Source organism: Geotrypetes seraphini, chromosome 1 (assembly GCF_902459505.1).
Source record: "Geotrypetes seraphini chromosome 1, aGeoSer1.1, whole genome shotgun sequence".
NCBI lineage: Eukaryota > Metazoa > Chordata > Amphibia > Gymnophiona > Dermophiidae > Geotrypetes > Geotrypetes seraphini.
Window position 1 is genome coordinate 300,616,507 of NC_047084.1, and position 22,308 is coordinate 300,638,814.

Below are 22,308 nucleotides of genomic sequence, written 5' to 3' on the forward strand. Positions count from 1 at the left end.
GTTGCTCCATACACACCACAATTTTAGAATCTGCTATCTCCCAATCCAATAAATGCCGTAGTTGAGCAGCCCGGAAATACCAAAACAGATTAGGCACAGCACGCCCCCCACACGACCGCACGGCCCACAATGCTTGCCTAGAAAGATGAGGGGGTCTCCCCTGCCAGATAAACCTAAAAAACAGAGCGTGTAACTGTTTCAAAACCAAAGATGGAACAGAAAAAGCAAGCGGGGTAAAACATTCATTTTTATAACTGCAATTCTACCCCACCACGACAACCATAAACCATTCCATCTTTGAATATCATTCCGAATCTGTTGAACAATCTTATCATAGTTCACTGCATACAGTTGGGTTAAATCTACAGGCAAGCGGATCCCCAAGTACCTAATTACCCTCAGAGCCCACTGAAAGGGGAACTGAGCAGACAGCTGTTGTATATCCGCCTCGCCCAAAGTAACACCCAGAATCTCAGATTTTCCATGTTCACCGTGATCCCCGATTTCTTCCCATACTCCGAGAAAAGATCAACAAGAATCGGCAGGGAGGCCTCCGAGTTGCGTACATACAACAAAACATCATCGGCAAACAAGGCTCTACGATGCTCCAGATCACCAACCCTCACCCCTCGCAGATCCACATATTCCCAAATACGAATAGCCAGAGGTTCCATAGAGAGAGCAAACAAAAGGGGAGACAAGGGACAACCCTGTCGAGTTCCTCTAGCTATTGAAAAAAATCAGTATACCCCCCATTAATCCTAATATTTGCCTTTGGGGCCCTATAAAACGCTTGTACCCAAGCCAAGAAGAAAGTGCCTAACCCCATCCTGTGCATCACCTGCCATAAAAACTCCCAATCTACCTGATCGAAAGCCTTCTCAGCATCAATTGCCAAAAAGGCGATTTTATCAAATGTCCACTGGGCTGCCCACAATAAATATAACGTTCTCCTAATATTATCACTAACCTGCCGATGTTAAATAGAGCCAGATTGATCCATATGGACCAATTTTGGCAGGAGCTTACCCAAGCGAAGAGCTAAGACCTCCGCTAAAATTTTTGCATCAGTATTCAACAATGAAATTGGACAGTACGCTCCATACCCTAATGGTTCTCTACCCGGCTTGAGCAGGACCGAGATCCCCGCCTCACCCATAGAGGAAGGCAAGGGAGATCCGCCCCTTACCCCATTTGCAAATCGGACAAAGAATGGTGCCAAAACATCACAAAATTGTTTGTAAAATTGGTTAGTATACCCGTCGAGCCCTGGCGATTTCCCCAATTTCAAGCTGGCAGTAACACCCAATACCTCCCTTAACGTGATAGGCTCATTAAGGAGATCATGGTCAGACACCGACAGCTGGGGAAGTGGTAATGCAGACAAATAGGTCGTTATATCATCGACGTCCCACAAGCCGATGCATGGTAAAGATCAGAATAGTAAGAAAGAAAAACTTTCCTGATGGCTTGATCAGTGCAATATGTTCTACCCGCGGAATCCCATATACAGGTAATGCTTGCTTTAGCTTAATAAATCGGGCCAAGCATGAACTAGATTTGTTATTATACTCATTAGAAGGGGTGGGTGTGGAGGAGTGGAACTAGAGCAGAGAGTTGCTAGGGCAAATGCAACCTCAAAAACTCATATTCTTCCAACTGCAATAAAGAAAGTTGTTCATACACCAAAGGGTCCTGGTGTCTCTGATGTAAACTCCCCAAGCGCACCAATTGCTCGTGAAGAGACAAAGATCGCTGAGCTCACAATCGTATATGGCGAGCCCCCCACTTTATAGTCAAATATATTTTATTGAGCAAACAAGACTGCAACAAAGCAATGATACATGAAACCAAAACAGCTCAGCAGTTTATAGAATACCCACCAAAGAACCCCCACACCCCCGCTCCCATCCCAACCCAAACAACCCCCCGATACCCCCACCCCCGGGTCCTCCATCCAAATACACAGTATAAAAAAAAAAGAAAGTTAATGTACCAATCAAAACAGAAGAAATCACAAAACAGTAATCAACAGTTAAGCACACGGCTACGAGCCAGAGGAGTCAAGGTAGTCCAAAAAGGTTCCCAAGTGCGCTAAAAAATGCGGCCAGGGAGAGAAGAAAGATCCTTCACATCCCTCCTCTCCCATAGCAGGAGAGAAATCATGCGGCAGCGCCAGAGGGAGTAGTCCGGAGCATCAGCCTCAATCCATTTCAACAAAATGCATTTCAGAGCAATCAGGACAGTCCACTTGAAGAAAGCAGCAACTTCCTTCGAGCGAGGAAAGGAACTCCTTGGACCACCACCTTCAGCACATCCCACAAAATAGCATCGCTGACTGTATCATACCTTCCTTTTCAAGGGTCCCACGACAACAAGAGGGCATCCGTGGAAAATTAGGGGAGGGAAACTACGAGCTGACACCAGGAAATTCTTTTTCACAGAAAGGGTGGTTGATCACTGGAATAGTCTTCCACTGCATGTGATCGAGGCCAGCAGCGTGCCTGATTTTAAGGCCAAATGGGATTGTCACATGGGATCTATTCACAGGGCGAAGGTAGGGGAGGGATCTATTCACAGGGCGAAGGTAGGGGAGGGACATTAGGGTGGGCAGACTAGATAGGCCGTGGCCCTTATCTGCCGTCTATTTCTATGTTTCTATCATTATCATTATGCTGAAGATACTGGTCCATGGCAATACCCACCTCCCGATGTACTTCAGGATCTTTCAACAAAGGCTCATTGAGCCGCCAAAAATAATGTCCCTCCACCTCCCAACCAATAAATTTCTATAAGAAAAGCAGATCCAACTTCTACAACATATAACTTTGACATAGTGAAATAGTGCAGTTTAGGTAATTGTTCTTTTCAACTGCCTCTTGCCTTTTCTTTACTCTCTACAGTCACAGACACACCATTAGGGCTATTCTATTCAAAGTATATGGTTTTCCAAACACAGAGCTGGATTAAAGGGTAGGCCCAGTAGGCACGTGCCTAGGGCCTAAAATTATCAGGGGGGCCTGCTGAAGGAGGGCAAACAGACGACTCACCTTTCCAATTTTTTTTTTTTTCAAATAGTGATGTTCCCCCGGCATCGATGGCAATGCTCCCCCCCCCCCACCAGGCATCAACAGCAACATGGCCGGCTCTGCTCTGGAACAAGTGATGTTAGAGGGGGGTGGACCGACAGCTGCGGTGAGGTGCAGGAAGGTCCCGTGATGACTGCGTCTGTCAGATCTGCTCGAAAGAAGTAATGTCGGAGGGGGATGGACCGGCAGACACAGTCATTGCGAGACCTTGCCGCAACTCCCTGCATCTGCTGGTCCACCCCCTCTGACATCACTTACTTCTTCCAGAGCAGAGCCGGCAGCTGCAATCATCGCGGAACCTTGCAGAGCATTGGTTTAGAGGGAGAGAGAAAGGAGCATGGAAGGGTGGTGGGGCAGGGTGCTATGGAAGGGTGGTGGAGGGAGAGAAAAGGGACAGATGCTGATGGAATTGGTGTGCAGGGAAAGGGGAGAGAGACATAAGAGGGGAAGGATACTGGATGGAATTGGGTTGGAGGGAAAGAAAGGGGCAGATGCTGATAGAAGTGGGGAGAAGGGAGAGGAGAGAGTGAAATGCCAGACCATGGGGGTGTGGGAGAGGGAAAGGAAGGAGAGGAGAGAGATGCCAGATCATTGGAGGAGGAAAGGGAAGAAAATGGATGCCAGACCAATGGGGGTGAAGGGAGAGATGGACGGGGGAGGCATACAGTTTCTGGAAGTGGCATAGAAGGAGAGAAGATACCATATAGAAGGGGCAGACAGTGGATGAAAGGAAGAGAGTGACAAGAAGATGAGGAAAGCAGAAACCAATGCTTTGGTGTTGCATTGTATGTAGAGTCCAGCTTCTTGGTGGTTCACTTTAACCTTTGTCTATGTATTTCTATTTTATCCCCCCTTTTACAAAACCATAGAGTGTTTTTTTAGCACCGGCCGTGGTGGTAACAGCTCCAATGCTCAGAATTTTATGAGCATCTGAGCTGTTACCACTGTGGCTAAAAGCTACACTACAGTTTTGTATAAGGGGGAGGGGTTAGTTTGTGATTACATAGTCCATACTAGGCGAAGGTGTTTTCTGTGTTCTGTGTGTTTGAAAGACATGGTTTCTGTTAGGATTGACTGTGCAGGATTGATCTGTACTAGTCTGGCTTGTTTAGTTTTACAATGAGTGTATTGATGTTGTACTGCTCACTGCAGTATGTAAGATGCTGCCTTTTTCTTGTGCGACGTGTGAATTGTTACTAAAAATCATGTTTTTCATACAGATGGTGGTGGTGGTGGGGTTGTCAAAAAATGGGCCCTGGGTGTCAGTTGTGCTAGGTATGCCACTGTGCTGGGTTTTTGTTTTTTTCCTTGGAAACAAAAAAAAGGCACACTTGTGACATTGATGTCTCCCCTCTCTCACCCTGTGCTACTAATTAAAAATAATAAATAGTAATACCATTGAGCGGCAGCAGCGAGAAGGGGGCGGTGGTGATGGCTGCTGTGCGGGGCAGGAGGAGGATAAGGCGGTAAAGCTTGAGGAATGGTTTGAAATTTGGCAGCTAAGATTTACTGCTAAGAAATGCACGGTCATGCATCTGGGCTGCAAAAGCTGAAGGAACGCTACAGTTTAGGGGATGAAGAACTTTTGTGCATGAAAAAGGAGTGGGACTTGGATGTGATAGTGTGTGATGATGTTAAGGTGGCCAAACAGGTTAAAATGGCAAGAGGTAGAAGGATGCTTGGGTGCATAGGGAAAGGAATGGCCAATAGGAAAAAGGAGGTCTTGATGCCCCTGTATAAGACTCTGGTGAGACCTCATTTAGAATATTGTATACAATTCTGGAGGCCACCCCTTCAAAAAGATATAAAAAGGATGGAGTTGGTTCAGAGGAAGGCTACTAAAATGGTTGGTGGTCTTCGTCATAAGGTGTATGGGGACAGACTTAGATCTCAATATGTATACTTTAGAGAAAAGTTGGGAGAGGGGAGATGTGATAGAGACTTTTAAATACCTACCTGGCATAAATGCATGATAAGATGGTATATCAAATTTTTAATAAACTTGAAACTTGAAGGTGAAATTGGATAGATTCAGAAGTAACATCAGAAAATACTTTTTCATGGAAAGGTTGGTGAATATTTGGAATGGCCTCTTGGTGGAGGTAGTGGAGACAAAAAGTGTATGTGAATTCAAGAAAGGTTAAGACAAGTACATTGGATCTCTAAGGGAGAGGAGGGGATAGTACAGGGGTCTCCAAAGTCCCTCCTTGAGGGCCGAATCCAGTCAGGTTTTCAGAATTTCCCCAATGAATATGCATGAGATCTATGTGCATGCTCTGCTTTCAATGCATATTCATTGGGGAAAACCTGACTGGATTCGGCCCTCAAATAGGGACTTTGGAGACCTCTGGGATAGTAGATAGTATGATTAGGCAGAATAGATAGGCTATATGGTCTTTATCTGCCTTCTTTTTACTTTGTTTTTATGTAACTACTGGAATACTGTACTGTAGGCAGTGATGTAGCGAGGATGGGTGGTGCCCCGCCCTCTTCTCCACCCCCTGCTCCTGCTCCACCCTCACCACATACGCATCCCTTCCCTTCCCCCATACCTCTTTAACTTCTCCGGCGCGAGCACCATCTCCAACTTGCTGCTGGCTCTTCCTCTGATGTCACTTTCTGGTCCCATGATCAGGAAGTGATATCAGAGGGAGATCCGAGGCCAGCACGAGCAACAGTTTGGAGCTGCTGCTCCTGCCGGCGAAGAGCTAGAGGTACAGGAGTGGGAAGTGAAGGCACCTGTGCGTCGGGGGAGGGGTGGGAAGGGGCAGGGGGATGGAGAAGAAAAGAGGTGCCGGTGCCTGGGGTGGTCTGCTCCCCTCCTCCTGTTCCCCTCTTACTACACCACTAACTGTAGGGATCCTGGGATGCTTGCCACACATTGCAAGGGGAGTCACCTTGACCAAAGATATGGTGAAGATGAATGGTACCAGGCTAAGCTTGGATCTCTGTGTGCTTTTTGACACACTCAGAAGACTACTGTCTAAGCACGTCCCAGTATTTACACAACTTGCATTCAAGAGGAGCTTCAAACAACGACAAATATTTATGATCTTGCTTAACAATGATTTACAGGTTCTGACAAGTCTAAATTATCTTGTGTTACCTAATGACCTTTGTGTCTCACCTGTAATATTTACCTGCAATAAATTCCTTTTATACACCTTGCTAGTGTGAAAGAGATGAGAGAGAACATTTTATATTTAATAATCATGCCAACAAAAAAAGAAATGCTCCAAAGTGTTTTAAAAAACATGTGACCAGCTCTGTGAAAAAAAAAGTGATTAAAGTAGCAGATTAAAAATGTTGAGAATGGCTGATTTTTCATGCCAAGGGTTCATAATCAGTCTGCAAAAGTTACTAAACTGTAAACATGTTTGAACTTCTGCAACTGTCTTATTTTTTTCACATTTAAGAATGGGGTTTGGACTGTTGCATTACAAATTTTTTACTTTAACATAATTAATTAAAACCTAAGGGGCTCTTAATTGAAACAGAAATACGTCTAAAAACCGGCCTAAATTAGCACTTGGACAATCAGTAAGACAAGTCGTCCAAGTGCCGATAATAAAACCGGGTTTTAGATGTTCTAAAAACGATTTAGGCCTTTTCAGTGCTGCTATACGACTAGAGCTAAAAGGGGCGTTTTAGGAGGAGTGATGAGGGGGGGATTTGGGTGGGACATGGGCTGATCTAAACTTAGTCATACTGCAAGTATAACCAAAAGTTTAATGAGGCTGCTTGGACAGAACTTGTACGTTGTGACTTAGGCCATGTAAAACCAGGTCTAAGTACCAAAAAGGTATCCAAAGTGACCAGATAAGCACTGCAGACACAAAGTACAGACCCCCACACACTACCCCAGTGATCACTGACCCCCACCCCCCACAACACCATAAAAATTGGAACATACCTGCCTCCAGAACATCAGCACTTGGCATAGCAAAGCCTAGTAGAGCAGCACAGAAGTGGCTTAAGTAGTGTGTGGGGGTGGGCTAGTGCAGTGGTTCCCAACCCTGTCCTGGAGGAACACCAGGCCAATTGGGTTTTCAGGCTAGCCCTAATGAATATGCATGAAGCAAATTTGCATGCCTATCACTTCCATCATATGCAAATCTCTCTCATGCATATTCATTAGGGCTAGCCTGAAAACCCGATTGGCCTGGTGTTCCTCCAGGACAGGGTTGGGAATCACTGGGCTAGTGAACCATAGAGAGGAGGATCCAGGCCTATAAGCCACTGTAACCACTGCATTTATGGTGGAACATGTGCACCTCCCAAACCCTATTGTACTGCCATATAGGTGCCACCTACACTGTGAGGACTATTGGGATGGTAGACAGGTGGGTCTAGTAGGTTTTGGGGGGACTCACCATGACCTATAAGGGAGTTATGGTGAGATGTTTATGTGGCACCCTTTTTGTGAAGTTCGCAGCAGTGCCCTGTAAGGTGCCCTACTACTCTGTTGCCATGTCTAGGTGTCCAGTTCATTACTTTGCTGGCCCCTCCCATGTCCAAAAGGTCCTTTTCTAGGCATTTTTGGCTTGGATTAATTTTTGGACGAGAATGGGGTATAAAGATAGATGACTTAGCAGTCTGGGTGATCAAACAGCTGGATGTACAGTTAGATGACTCTCGAAAAAAACAAAATATTTTTAATGTATTTTTTGAGCATGGACTTTAGACACTGCTGACTTTGGGCAACATGCGACTTAGGCCCAAAAAGGACCCTCCACTTGTTTTGTTTCTAGTGATTTTAGCTATCTTTTCCCAGAGATGGTCAACTACGTGAAAATCATGAATACAACTATTTAACAATTGCCATCACAGGCCTAGGCCGTCCCAGGAATCCCTTGCCCATTATCCTTTAAATTCTATATTGGTCATCCAAATTTGAGTTTGGATCTCAAATGCACATGGAAGCAAACTAATTAGTCAATAAGGCTTTCACAATTATAGGAGTTAAGTACATAATTGGCACTAATTAGTAGTTATGTGGGCATCTGTCCTACATCCTATTTATTAACATAGGTTACTATGGTCATTGCCATCTTGGATTTGTGACATCATAGGGTGATCCTGTGGGCACTGCCATTTTGGAAAGGGGGTGTGACTTGGGCAGTTATGCCTTTTGGTGACATCATCAAAAAGGGTGGGGTTTCAGGAGGAGTATGCAATCACTTCCTGTGGTGCCATCAAAAGGAACATGTTTAGGGCAGAATTATACAATTGTGATGCCATCAAAAGGGGTGGGTGTGGAGGAGTGGAGCTAGAGCAGAGAGTTGCCAGGGCAAGGACAGGTCTTCGGATCTCTTATTTTTTTATACTATTAATTATTTCTATAGCGCTACCAGATGCATTCAGTGCTGCACAGAGTCACAAAGAAGAAGAAACGGTCCCTGCTTGAAAAAGCTTACAATCTAAACAGCCAAGACAGACAAACAAGATGCCATGGATACAGTTGAGGGGAATGGATAATAAGCAGGCTGGGTTGGAGGGCAGAGGAGTAGAGTTAAGGATTGAAGGCTATATAAAAAAGGAGGGTTTTCAGTCTGCTTTTAAACAAGGGAAGGAGCTTGATAGACAAACTTAGGTAATTTATTCCAGGCATAGCTGGAAAGGCTTTGGGAAGTCCACCAGCTTAGGTATTTATATTTTGCATTTGGGCAGGAGGCATGGTGCATGGCGAGAAAAAAAGTTTAGTGCCCACTGAGAAGTAGTGGCTCGTGGCCAGTAGGGGGTGATGTCTATGGGACGGTAATGGAATGGACATCAGGACATGATAGTGCAGTATTTTATGGAATTTTTCTATAAAAGAGCCTGTTTTTCGTATGATTCTGGGTAACTCTAGTTAGATACAAGCATATGTGTTAGTTAAGGCCACACCCAATAGAAGCATATGACAAATTGGTGAATAAAAATCTGAATATGGATGTAGCCAGGGCCAGAAAAACTCACTACAGATTAATATTAAGGAAAAGCATAATAATATTATTTTTATGTACTTTGCTATTAAGCTAGATCATGGAGGAAATCAGGATATACATGGACTCCATTTTGTTCTCTGTCTTTCTGTATCTTCTGTTTGGTTTTACTCCATTTTGTGTTCAGCCTTTGTTCAGGTTTCCCGCTTCTAGCATCGTGGTTCTAATTGATACCAGATGTGCCTCAGGCTGGTTAGGATGAGCATTAGATTTCATATTCTAAACTGAGATATAACATGCATTAAATATGAATGAAACTATGAATGTTTGGGGCCCCTGAATGGGTGATATGTGTATGGATGTGTATTGAACAAAAGAATTGGTTTTGAAAAAACATATTATATATATTTGCAACCTAAAGAAATTTAAAGGAAGCCTGAGCACAACATCTGGAAATAATTAGAGTTAGAGACCCATAGCAGTCTCTAGCATAGGGAGAGGGGGAAACAGCCCCTCCTTCTCCTTCTCCTTTTTCTCTAAGGCTGACAGGGAAGGCTGAGAATATATCAGCACTTAAATGCAGATTCTCTTAATATACCTTTTTGGGAAGGACAAAAAAGAATATTGGATATGTAATAAAATGTTAATGTATATTCAGAAATGAATGTGAACAAAACAAATATGATTTCTGAAACTTTTAAACATGTAGAGGAATTTTCTTTGTCTAACTTTAAAGACCACCTCTGTTAGTTTTGATTGGCCCACACGGCCAATGATGTCACACTGAACTAAAGGTATATAATGGGGAGCTTCGAAGTATCGAGTTGCGCTCATTATCAGAAGGCCAGCATTTTGGCAACTATAATGACCTCCCGCTAACGCACCTAATCTTTTGAGTTTCATGATGGAAAAATAAAAGCAATAAAATTACTTTGGTAACCATGCGTTATCCGTTCATTTTCCATATTTTTATTCTTTTTCACACCTTGAGTGGAAGCTAGCAGCTTAATTGGCTACTGCAGCTCTATGAGTGCGCTGGCGTCCAATACCCATGCTCACCACCCACTTTAGGCTCAGTTTGGTTTTACTCCATTTTGTGTTCAGCCTTTGTTCAGGTTTCCCGCTTCTAGCATCGTGGTTCTAATTGATACCAGATGTGCCTCAGGCTGGTTAGGAAGAGCATTAGATTTCATATTCTAAACTGAGATATAACATGCATTAAATATGAATGAAACTATGAATGTTTGGGGCCCCCACTGCCCACCCCCACCTCTTACCCCCATCAGTTGTCTGGTAAGCCACTGAACACAACACAAATATATGTGATGTACATATTGTAGCCACCACTGTAGCCCAGACCAGGGCTCTACAGCACTCCAAGTGGTTACAACAAAATAGCACACCAGCGTGTGACCCGAAATGGAGTCACCCTGCAGGACTGGACTTTAGACAGGATCCATAAATCAAAGCTACAACAATTGTAGTTCATAGGAAAATAATTCAATTTTATTCCTTCCTTCATAAAGGTAAGTAGTTCATCAATACAGTTGGAGAATTGTCAGAACTCCAAACAGCGGCAAAGCCAAAAATGCCAAAAGAAGCAAGAAAATAAACAGCAACAAAATAAAGTCCAAACTTGTTCTCAGTATAATTTAGTCCCCGCTGCACCTGAGGATATAGCTCTCCTCAGAGCTAGTACTGTCTGCTCTCAAGCAGGTAGTTTCAATAAACAAAAATAAAGTTCATGACACTTGTTCCTCAAACCCCAGTGCCCAAAGTTCCATTCAAGCCTCTGGCAGATTCAGTCCACTGCCAGGAAAGGAGAGTGTAACAGGTTTTGCAAAGAAAGGCCTCAAGACAGGCTTTCAAAATTCCCTCCCAGGGTGTTAGCAAAACCTCTCCCAACAATTCACACTCCTAGCTTACAAAAAACAAAAATAGTCCCAAACAGTCAAGTGAAAAATCAAAACTCACTGTTTGCAGGTTGAGGCCCAGTCCACCTGCATGGCCTCAGGAAAGCCAGGAGCACACTCTGCAAAACTTTCTTCACAATCCATGGGCTGTTCCTCCTCTGGAACCGGCAGCTCCTCAGCTTGTCCAGCTTCTAACAGTTCCATGGGAATTGGTCTGTTGCTCCTGCTTGGCCCAGGGGACTCCCTAGGGAAAAAAGGTTTAAACCTTCTCCCTAGCTGGCCTGCCTGTCTGTTCTCTACTGCTGGTTTAAATACTCTGGGGCAACGCCCTACTCTAGGTGAGTCAGCAGTGTTCCAGGGGCCTCTTGGGCTCCCCCGGTGGTGACTAGGGTATAGATCACCTAATTCTTCCTCAGGCAATTCAGGCTCCATCTGGTGGTCAAAGGAGATATTGTCGGTCTCAGGAACTACCTGTACCTTCCTGATTCCACCCCGGGATTTCATTTTTACTTTTTCCCCTGCCCTAACTGGGACCTTGGCAGGGAGAATGCCTGGCTGGTCACAATATCCCAAAGCTAACATATTACTCCTGGTGAAATTCTGCACAATTGCGCAATGCAGAATTTCATCAAAATTGCACAGTTGCACAGAATTCCCTTTTCTTGCGCAGAATATGACGTATCCCGTAGTCGCTCATATTTTGCTGCCACTTTAAAAAAATTTTTTTTGTGACTTTTTGTTTTTCCCTCTATTTTTACCATGGACCCCTGACGAAGGTTTGTCCGAAACACGGACCGTGTCGGGTCCCCTGATTGGTAAAAGGGTTTGCATATATATCTTTCTGTCACAAATAAATTTTGCCTACGTCTTGTACAGATCTGCAGTTTTGTCTTGTTTGCTCTCGGTTGTTTTTGACTGCAGTTTAGGTTGGAACTTTTCTTTTTGTTTTATTGCATGTCAGTAATAAAAATCTCATGCACGAATACAGGATGTCCGGGGCGGTACTTGGAGAGACCTCCCAGGAAAAAGACTTGGGAGTTCTGATTGACAAGTCAATGAAGCTGTCCGCGCAATGTGTTGTGGCAGCGAAAAAGGCAAACAGAATGCTAGGAATGATAAAGAAGGGGATCATGAACAGATCGGAGAAGGTTAACATGCCGCTGTACCGGGCCATGGTGCACCCTCACCTGGAGTGCTGCGTCCAGCACTGGTCGCCATACATGAAGAAGGACACGGTACTACTCGAAAGGGTCCAGAGAAGAGCGACTAAAATGGTTAAAGGACTGGAGGAGTTGCCATACAGTAAGAGACTGGAGAAACTTGGCCTCTTCTCCCTTGAAAAGAGGAGATTGAGAGGGGACATGATCGAAGCATTCAAGATACTGACTTAGTAGATAAAGACAGATTGTTCACCCTCTCCAAGCTGAAAGGTGATAGATAGATTCCGTACAAACGTAAGGAAGTTCTTCTTCACCCAGAAAGTGGTAGACAACTGGAACGCTCTTCTGGAGTCTGTTATAGGGGAAAACACCCTCCAGGGATTCAAGACAAAGTTGGACAAGTTCCTGCTAAACTGGAACATACGCAGGTGAGGCTTGACTCATTTAGAGCATTGGTTATTGACCTAAAGGCTGCCGCGTGAGCGGACTGCTGGGCAAGATGGACCACTAATCTGACCCAGCAGCGGCAATTCTTATGTTCTATGCTATGCGTGAGCTGCCTCCTTTCAGTATGTGACAGAGGCCTGAAGAGAATTGTGAGACCCAGACTGCTGTTCCAGTGTCTAGTACTCCTCCCAGTACACCTGCGGAATTCCTGCTGCCCAAGAGACAACTCTCCCACACAGACCATGTTGGGCAACGTTTCTGTATTCCTGCATCATGTCAGAGCTCCAACTGACTCAGAGAGCATCTCTGCACTGAAGTGCCAGGCATTGTTTCAGAAACCACACATTGCCTGAAAGAGACTGCCTCTGCGCTTACAGGTTGTATCACCTTCTCTCTATATAATCTGGGTTAGTTAGGAGGCCGGTTCATGGCCTAAAGGGGAAACGTGTTTACTTCCCATGTAATCAATACAGTAGTGGGTTATTGTATGTATTTCCTATGCATCCTAGCGTGTCTAAACACTAGAGTCTCATACTTAATTTGCACTTTCTGATCATTATTTTTTGCCACTTGCAATATAAATAAATATTATATATTTTTAATATAAAGCCTGGTTTATTACTTGTCAGAAATCCTATTTGTACAGGGATCTTTGGGATAGATAGATAGGTAAAGAGCCATACTATATAGCACCTTAATTGCAGCTAAGACTAGATCCAGTGAAGTGCTTTGTCCATTCCAGCTTCATTGCTGAGAAAGCCTTCTACTACAAAAACAGACAGGATGCTTCGCTCCACTATGTATTCAATCTACATGATCTTGTCCAGGAGCCAGCTGTAAAATATCAGTTTTGAGAGAGAGAGATATGAGGCCTACCACAATGGGGGAGCAATGGACTTTTCTCGAGTGCATCCAGAGGATGAGAGACAGTGTCATATTTCTGATGGCCTAGTGGATAAGATAGAAAGCATTGTTAAGTTTCAAAGGCGGTGGCTGCTGCTAGAAAGATGCTGGGCTGTATAAAGAGAGGCGTAGCCAGTAGAAGGAAGAAGGTGTTGATGCCCCCTGTACAGGTCATTGGTGAGGCCCCACTTGGAGTATTGTGTTCAGTTTTGGAGACCATATCTGGCAAAGGACATAAGAAGACTTGAAGCGGTCCAGAGGAGGGCAACGAAAATGATAGGAGGCTTGCACCAGAAGACGTATGAGGAGAGACTAGAAGCCCTGAATATGTATACCCTAGAGAAAAGGAGGGACAGGGGGGATATGATTCAGACGTTCAAATACTTGAAGGGTATTAATGTAGAACAAAATCTTTTCCAGAGAAAGGAAAATGGTAAACCAGAGGACATAATTTGAGGTTGAGGGGTGGTAGATTCAAGAGCACTGTTAGGAAATTCTACTTTATGGAGAGGGTGGTGGATGCCTCGAATGCGCTCCCGAGAGAGATGGTGGAGAAGAAAACGGTGATGGAGTTCAAAGAGGATCTAGAATCAGAAAATAATATTAAATATTGAACTAAGGCTAGTACTGGGCAGACTTGCACAGTCTGTATATGGCCGTTGAAGGGAGGATGGGTTGGAGAGGGCTTCAATGGCGGGGAGGATGTAGATGGGCTGGAGTAGGTTTTGACGGAGATTTCAGCAGTTGGAACCCAAGCACAGTACCGGGTAGAACTTTGGATTCTTGCCCAGAAATAGCTAAGAAGAAAAAATTTAAATTGAATCAGTTTGGGCAGACTGGATGGACCATTCGGGTCTTTATCTGCTGTCATCTACTATGTTACTATGAGTTAGGATCTATGGCATGTGGTTTCTATTAGTTCTTTATGAAGAACTAGTGTTTAAGCCCTTACATTAATGGGTGCTAGAATAGATTAGTCTGATCCAGTATGGCTATTTTTCTTATGTCTTACCCCATATTCAGGCTCCCATTTCCCATTTTACCTTCCCTATTTCCACCTTTTTTTCACCAACTTAAAAATTTGCCCCTTTTCTCTGACCGTCACCTCCACAGAACTCCCTCCCATTCCCCTTTTCCCCCCATCAACCTTCACTTATTCTTCCAGCTCCTATTTTCAGCCCCTTTCTCTCACATGTCCCCTTTTCAGCCCCCAGCTTCAATCCCAGTCCTTTTCTCTCACAAGTCCTTTTTTGTAGCCCCCTTCTCCCACCTCCCCTTTTTTCATCCACAGCTCCCTTTTCTCACACATTCCCTTTTTATAGCCCCCAACCCTAACCCCCTTCTCATACCTGCTCTTCCAGCCCTCAGTCCTTGCCCCAGTCTCCTTATCACACCTGTCTTCCTTTTCAGCCCCCAAATCCAGACCCAGACCCTTTCCCTCACAATTCACCTTTGCAGACCCATGCTCTAGCCCTCTTCTCCAACCTGTCTTCTTTTAACAGCCTCCTACATCAGGTCTCTTTTCTCAAGAACCCTCCTTTAAAGCCTCCTTCCCTCACATGTCCCATTTTTTTTCAGCCCCAGCTCCAAACCCCTTTTTAACCCCCACCCCCTTCTCCCATCTTTTCCCTTTCAGCCTCCAGCCCTCTTTTTTCACATGTCCCTTTTGCAGCCTCCTTCTCACACATATCCCCTTTTCTGCCCCCACCCCCCTTCTCTTACACATCCACATTGTCAGCTCCCAGCTCCTTTCTCTAACATGTTCCCTTTTTACAATACTGACCCCAGCTCCAGCCCCCTTCTCCCACCTACCCCTTTTTTCAGCCCCTAGTTCCCTTCTCTTATTTGACCCCTTTTGCCTCTGAAGTGTGGCTTGGATCCTGGTGAAATCAGTTCCCATTTGCTCTGGAATACTGACAGCATATCGTGCGCTGAGACGCTTCCCTGCTCTGTGGTTCTATTGTACTGTGCATGCGTTTAGTGTAAATCATTTTTTTTATTGTTGAACAGTATAAACAACAGACAACACTCCAGCATGAACAGCAGCCAAAACAGTTCAACAATAGGAACAATTTTCTATTTCACCCCCCCCCCCACCCTACCAAAGCCATATAACCCATACCCCTTCCCCATCCCTATGCAAAAACAAGAGGTCCGAATCAGATGTTGGAAAGCTGTACTCTTATGCCCTCCACCTTCCCAGGGACTGGGCCCCCCCCCGCCCCCCTCTCTAGAACCCCCCCCAAAAAATCAAACACACAACCAGTCATGCCACCAATGCGCATGCGTTTTAATGTGGCACGGAATTTCAATCATAGTGCATATGCGCTAACTAAAGTATTATTATTATAGATAAGTTGCAGGGCTATTGCTACCTCACTATACTGACAAGTACTGATAAGTTTTGCTGTATCTCCTGCACTGCACCAGCGCACCTACTTTCACCATTAGAAGTTTTAAGTTTTAATTGTTTTTATGTCATTTTATTCATTTTACCTTGTTTAAACTTTCTGTATCTGTAGACTTCCCTGCCTCTTGCTGAATCGCCGCCGCAAAGCGGCGGCCCGCTGGACTCCTCCCACTTTTCAGGTCTGCCTATGCTACTTAAAAGTTGGCCATTTGCAGCGCACGCCGCAAAGGCGTGCGCCTTTGGCTGCTCCTTATGCGTGCTCCTTCGTGCGCAACCTGAGGGTGTCACTACCTCTACTTCTTCCACTATTTTTACTTCTGACTCAGTACAGGCTGAAATATCCATCACACAACATACTTGTAAGTATATTCTTTTGAGCCTCCCATTGATACTGGGTTGTCTATATTTATCCTCAATAATGTCCTTGCAATTTCATAATAACTCGGTTGATACTCTGCAATCATTAAAAATCCAGGCTAGCAATTCCATACCGTCTACCGATTTGGTAAAAATACCTGTACACTGGGGTACGCGTCGCTCAAATTTAAATTCACAATTCCCTCGCCAATCAACATTGAAACAAGTTTTCCCTCCTCCCTCGCATATCAATAATCCTTTAAGTGACATCAATACCTCATACCAGACGCATTTAAATATTGGACTTGTAAATGTAAGGTCCATTAAAGGAAAATACCATCTCATCAAAGAACTAATTATTTCACAAAATTTAAACATCTTATGTCTAACAGAATCTTGGCTAATGGATGGCGAAGAAGCCTATCTTTCCTTCTGCTGCCCTCCCAATTATTCTTACACCTATAATCATCGTTTCAAACGCAAAGGGGGCGGCCTAGCCATCATCTATTACAACAATTTAATCCATTCTGTAGATCATTCTTCAGGAAATGTCGCCATAGAATTTCTCCAAATTCAGCTTAAGACCAATCCAAAAATAGATATTTTACTACTCTACATTCCACCTCCCATAAATCATAGTAACTCTACTCTCTTACAAAATTTGATCTTTGATTTTTGTTCATCATCAAATTACCCGCTTATCTTAGGTGATTTCAACTTTCATTTTGATGAACCATCAAACACTTATACTAAAGAAATTTTATCTTACACTAACACCTTGAAGTTATTGCCCATGATCCATTATTCAACCCACTCAGCAGGTCATATTTTAAACATGATCCTAACTCCTAAATCACAGTTTTTTACCCTGGATAACCTCCTCAATGTTTCAGTCCCATGGTCAGATCACCATTTTATTTCCTTTAAGTTGCATTTAAGAAATAAAATAAAGTCGATATTGCATCCCAGAAAAATCAGCTATCGCGATTACTCTAAACTCGAGGAAAAAAACATCCAATCAATCATAAACTCAGAAACTCTAAACTTTCTGGTAGGCACCCTTGACGAGCATTTATCAATCTGGAACACATCAATACAATCTTTACTGGACAAGGAAGCCCCAACAATCAACAAATTCATTCCTATTCAAAAAATACGCAATTCTTGGTTCTCTCATGAACTCTTATTGATTAAACGGCAACTGAGGTGCCTGGAAAGAAGATGGCGGAAAAATAAATCTGACGAAAACCGAAAATCTTATAAAGAACTCGCATGCTTTTACAAGACTAAAATCAATTCCACAAAAAAACAATATTATTCTAAAAAAATTTCGAAAGCAAGAAACCCCTCTATTTTGTACTCAATTCTGAAATCCTTATCACCTAATGCACTAACAGATGCTAATAAAAATAATTTAACAGCCCAAGATCTCGCTAACCACTTCTGTGAAAAAATCAATATTATACGTAAATCCTTTGATCAACCTATATCGGACAGTCCAACTGATACTCCAGACAACAGTTTTTTCCCACTTGCAAAATACTCTGCCTTTAATCTCCCATCCTTAGAGGATATTGAACGCCTTTTCCTCAAAGTCAACTTAAAGGGTTCTAGTTTAGAAATTATCCCTCCACTAATTCTAAAAATTTTTTTTTCCTGTTTTGGCCCATTCATACATCACTTTGTACTAAACAGCATTAGCACAGGCCTTGTTCCTTCCCCCTGGAAATCTGCAGCAATTTTTCCTATACTAAAAGACCATAAGATAAGTCCAGAGGAAGCCTCAAATTATCGTCCCATCACAAATATCCCTTTCTTGGCAAAACTAACAGAACGAGTAGTTTTTGACCAATTATCTGACTTTATCGAAGCAACAAATGTGTTGCATCCCAATCAGACAGGATTTCGGAAAAATCACAATACAGAATATTCACTGATTGGGCTAACCACAAACATAATCTATCATCTGGACCATCACAATTCAGTTATCTTCTTCTCCTTAGACTTATCAGCTGCATTCGACACCATCGATCACATCTTACTTCTAAATAGGCTAAAATCCATTGGTGTCTGCGACCAAGTTTTACAATGGTTTACTTCCTTTTTGTCAGATCGTAAATATACTGTACACTTTAACAATACTACTTCCAAATCTTTCTCTCTAAATTATGGCATCCCTCAGGGTTCCATACTATCCCCATTGCTGTTTAATATTTTTCTATCGCCCCTTCTGAGCCTATGTCAATCCATAGGTTTCACAATTTACGCATATGCGGACGATGTTCAATTGTCTCATCCTATAAATCCAGAAAAATTAGAAGACATTCAACAGATTAATCAGAAATTAGAAACAATCAAAAATTGGCTGAATTCCAATAGATTATCATTAAACATTAATAAAACAAAAGCTATGCTCTTTTCACACAAACAAGGAATACAGTTGTGCTCTACTTTCAATATCAATAACACTCCTATTAACATTGTTTCATCATTAAAATTATTAGGAGTCATTATTGATGAAAATCTTTCTTTTCATGAGCACATAGGTAGCATAGTCAAATCCTGCTTTTATCGCATACGTCAAATCCGTTCCATTTCTAAGTTTTTGGAACCAAAATCCCTTAATATACTTATACACTCACTCATCATCTCTAAACTAGACTATTGTAATTCATTACTACTAAACATTACCCAAAAAGAAAAGAAACGGCTGCAAATTATTCAAAATCTTGCCTTTAAACTAATTCACAGCGGTAAAAAATATGACCATGTATCCCCCTTTCTGATTGCCTCACATTGGCTTCCCATCAATCATCGCATTATCTTCAAAATTTTACTTTTGGTATTTAAAACTTTATCCACAAACGAACCACAATTTATAAATAGGGTACTCATTCCATACAACTCTTCTCGCTCCCTTCGCTCATCAAGCCAAGGTCTTTTGGTAGTCCCTTCTTTGAAAGTGATCGGCACAAGACGACACGATATATTTTCAGTAGTTGCCCCTCAGACCTGGAATTCTCTCCCCCAATATATTAGAGATGAAAAAGATATTAGCCGTTTCAAAACTAATTTAAAAACCCTTCTGTTTAAAGATGCGTTTACCTCCTATATGGAATAATTGCAGTGCAGCAGTCTTATATAAAAAAAAAAAAAAAAAATTACCCCTCCTAATGTTTTCTCCTTTTGTGTTTCTCTCTTTTTAAAATGATTAATAATGTAACCTGAATCCCTCCTTCCTTCCATTCAGTTGAGTCTGTTGGTCTGTAGGTCAAACCCCCTTTTTTTTGGATTTATTATTATTATTATTACCTTGTATCTTAACATATGTTCAAATTTGGATTTTATAGTAATTCGCTCAATATTTTATTTGTTATTATTATTTTATATTTTATCGTACATTCAAATTTGGATTTTATTGTACATCGCTTAGTATTTTATGTATAAGCGATTCATCAAATTTCGAATAAACTTGAAACTTGAAACTTAAGTTTGTAATTGCTTTGCCACAATCATATATAATATATTTTTATATTACCAATAACTTGTAATATATTTCCAAGGTCTCTCATATTGCCAGCAAACACTTTGTGAGAACCTTTTCTTTATTTTGAGACCACTTTAGGGAAAAATCATATTCCAAACAGACAAGATAAGTCACAAACTCTAACAGAGTAATTATTAGCAAATTAACTTATCAACTAATCACCCTCTGGGCATTTTGAGCTGCTATGGGAAGAGAAGGAATTATCTAATTAGCCCTACAAATCTCTTAGCACAATGAACATGAAATCGTGTTACCCCCAATTTTAAATTTTGGGATTATGTCAAATCGAGATTCATCCTGTTTACTGTTAGACTTTTACTTAGCCTTTTCCAGATTCTTCTTGTTCAGGCAGTGATCCGGTTAAGAGATTCTGTAAAACTTCTCTTCAAAAACACTGAATAAGTAGGCAAGTATACACATGTATAATCTGCAATTTCTCTAACATCCGGTTCCAGAATGAAGTCTAAATTTAGAAAAGAACAGGGGATAACCATATGTTCTACACAATAATCAATTTATTGCAACATATGGAAAACTTAAAGGGACTTTTCCATATACACACCCAATCTTTGTCCATATGATTCTGCAATCAGAAGTACTGTAGCAACCTTCTTCATCCATGTTAGCAAACCTGATACTATTAGAAATACAGTAGTATTTGATATACAGTACTGCCTTTCTATGGTACAACCAAAAATAATTTACATATTATATGCAGGTACTCTCTCTGGGTCCCACTAAGATGGTTATTTCTACAATAGTACTCTAACTTGGAATCGCATATAGCTCATAAATAGCTCTTATTACAAGTGGTAAATATCCGTTGTGATATATGATTCAACCACTCTTAATAGCTTTTCCATATGTAACTAAAGGTTTATGACTTATCTCAGTTTTATGAATGGTTAGGTGATGACGGAGTGATTGTGGGAAACGATCCTTGATAAAGCGTTGAATATGTGAAACATGTTGGATCCGAGTTTCCCCGATCATAGAAACTGAGATAAGTCATAAACCTTTAGTACATATGTAAAAGCATTTGACTAGTAGCACTTTAAGGCACTTTTTAAGCACTTTGAAACTATTGCACTTTAAAAACTGTACTTTAAATATTGAAATCCAATTAGGATACAAAAGTGGGCCAGTGAGAAGACAACGCGTCAAGCTTATCGCTATGATAAACATTTGAGCGATGAGTGGTGTTTCTGAGGTCCGAAGCTTCAGTAAAGTTATGAAATTTATAGCTATTAAGAGTGGTTGAATCATATATCACAATGGATATTTACCACTTGGAATAAGAAGTATTTAGGTATTCTGGGCCTGAGTCTATAAATGGTGCCTACATTAGGTGCCAGTAGACACCCTAATTATGGATGCCCAGCGATACATAACTAAAATTTGTGCATAACCTATTTTTTTAATGTTAAATGGTGTGATAACTGACCATGCCATTAAAAACCCATTAAAAAATTATTTTAATTGCTAATTAGGTTTGCAAGTGGATATCCATGTGGCGCCTAGCAACACCTAAGTCAAGGTACCCTCGTGGTTTCCTTATGTCCCATACCTATCAAGTACGTTTCAATTATGATCTCTCCGATACCTAGAGCAATCCATCCGGTGTGCCGCAAGGGTCACCACTACCCCCCTTGCTTTTCAATGTCTACATGTCCTCTCTGGGCACGCAATTAACCCAGCTGGGGATAAAATTATTCAGTTACACAGATGACTTTACGATCATCATCCCATTTACTAACTCTATCTCGGAAACTACTCCCAAGGCATCAGAAGCTATAAATCTGATGGAGCAATGGATGACTGACTTCAAGCTCAAACTTAACTCAGAAAAAATGAAATTTTTTGTTGCTTCACCACATCCGCTTGACACCAAAACACCATTATGGATCAATGCCTAACCATGAAAGACTAGGTGGACTCCTTAATCAGAAAGGGATTTTTCACTCTCTGGAAACAGATCCATTAAATCATATTTTGATACGTCAGCATTCAGAATCCTGGTACAATCCCTCGTACTAAGTCAACTTGATTACTGTAACATCGCCTATTTAGCAATTTCCCAAAACAATATGCGACGTTTACAATTAATGAAAAACACAGCGGTCAGACTAATCTTCGGGCTAAAGAAATTTGATCACGTGACACCTTACTACCGGCAGTTGCACTGGCTGCCTATGGAAGCACGCGTAAAGTTTAAGTTCGCCTGCCTCTGCTTTAAAGTACTATACGGACTAGCCCCTAAATACATAACTGACCTTTTCTCCCTCTCAGCCAACAGACACAAGAGAAGCTCACATTCGACCTTCATTTCCCCTCCAGTTAGAGGATGTAAACTGAAAAAACACCATCAACACCATCTCTCACATCAGGCAGCATTATGGGGTAAAGATCTAGAACAATTGCTCTCACCCACTACTTATGAGGAATTCAGGAAGCGCCTAAAAACATATCTGTTCCTGAAATATCTAGACAGTTGACCAGTACATCTCTTTCTCCTCAATAACGGTTCTCTTGACCTATTAACCACTTTCTTTCACTTC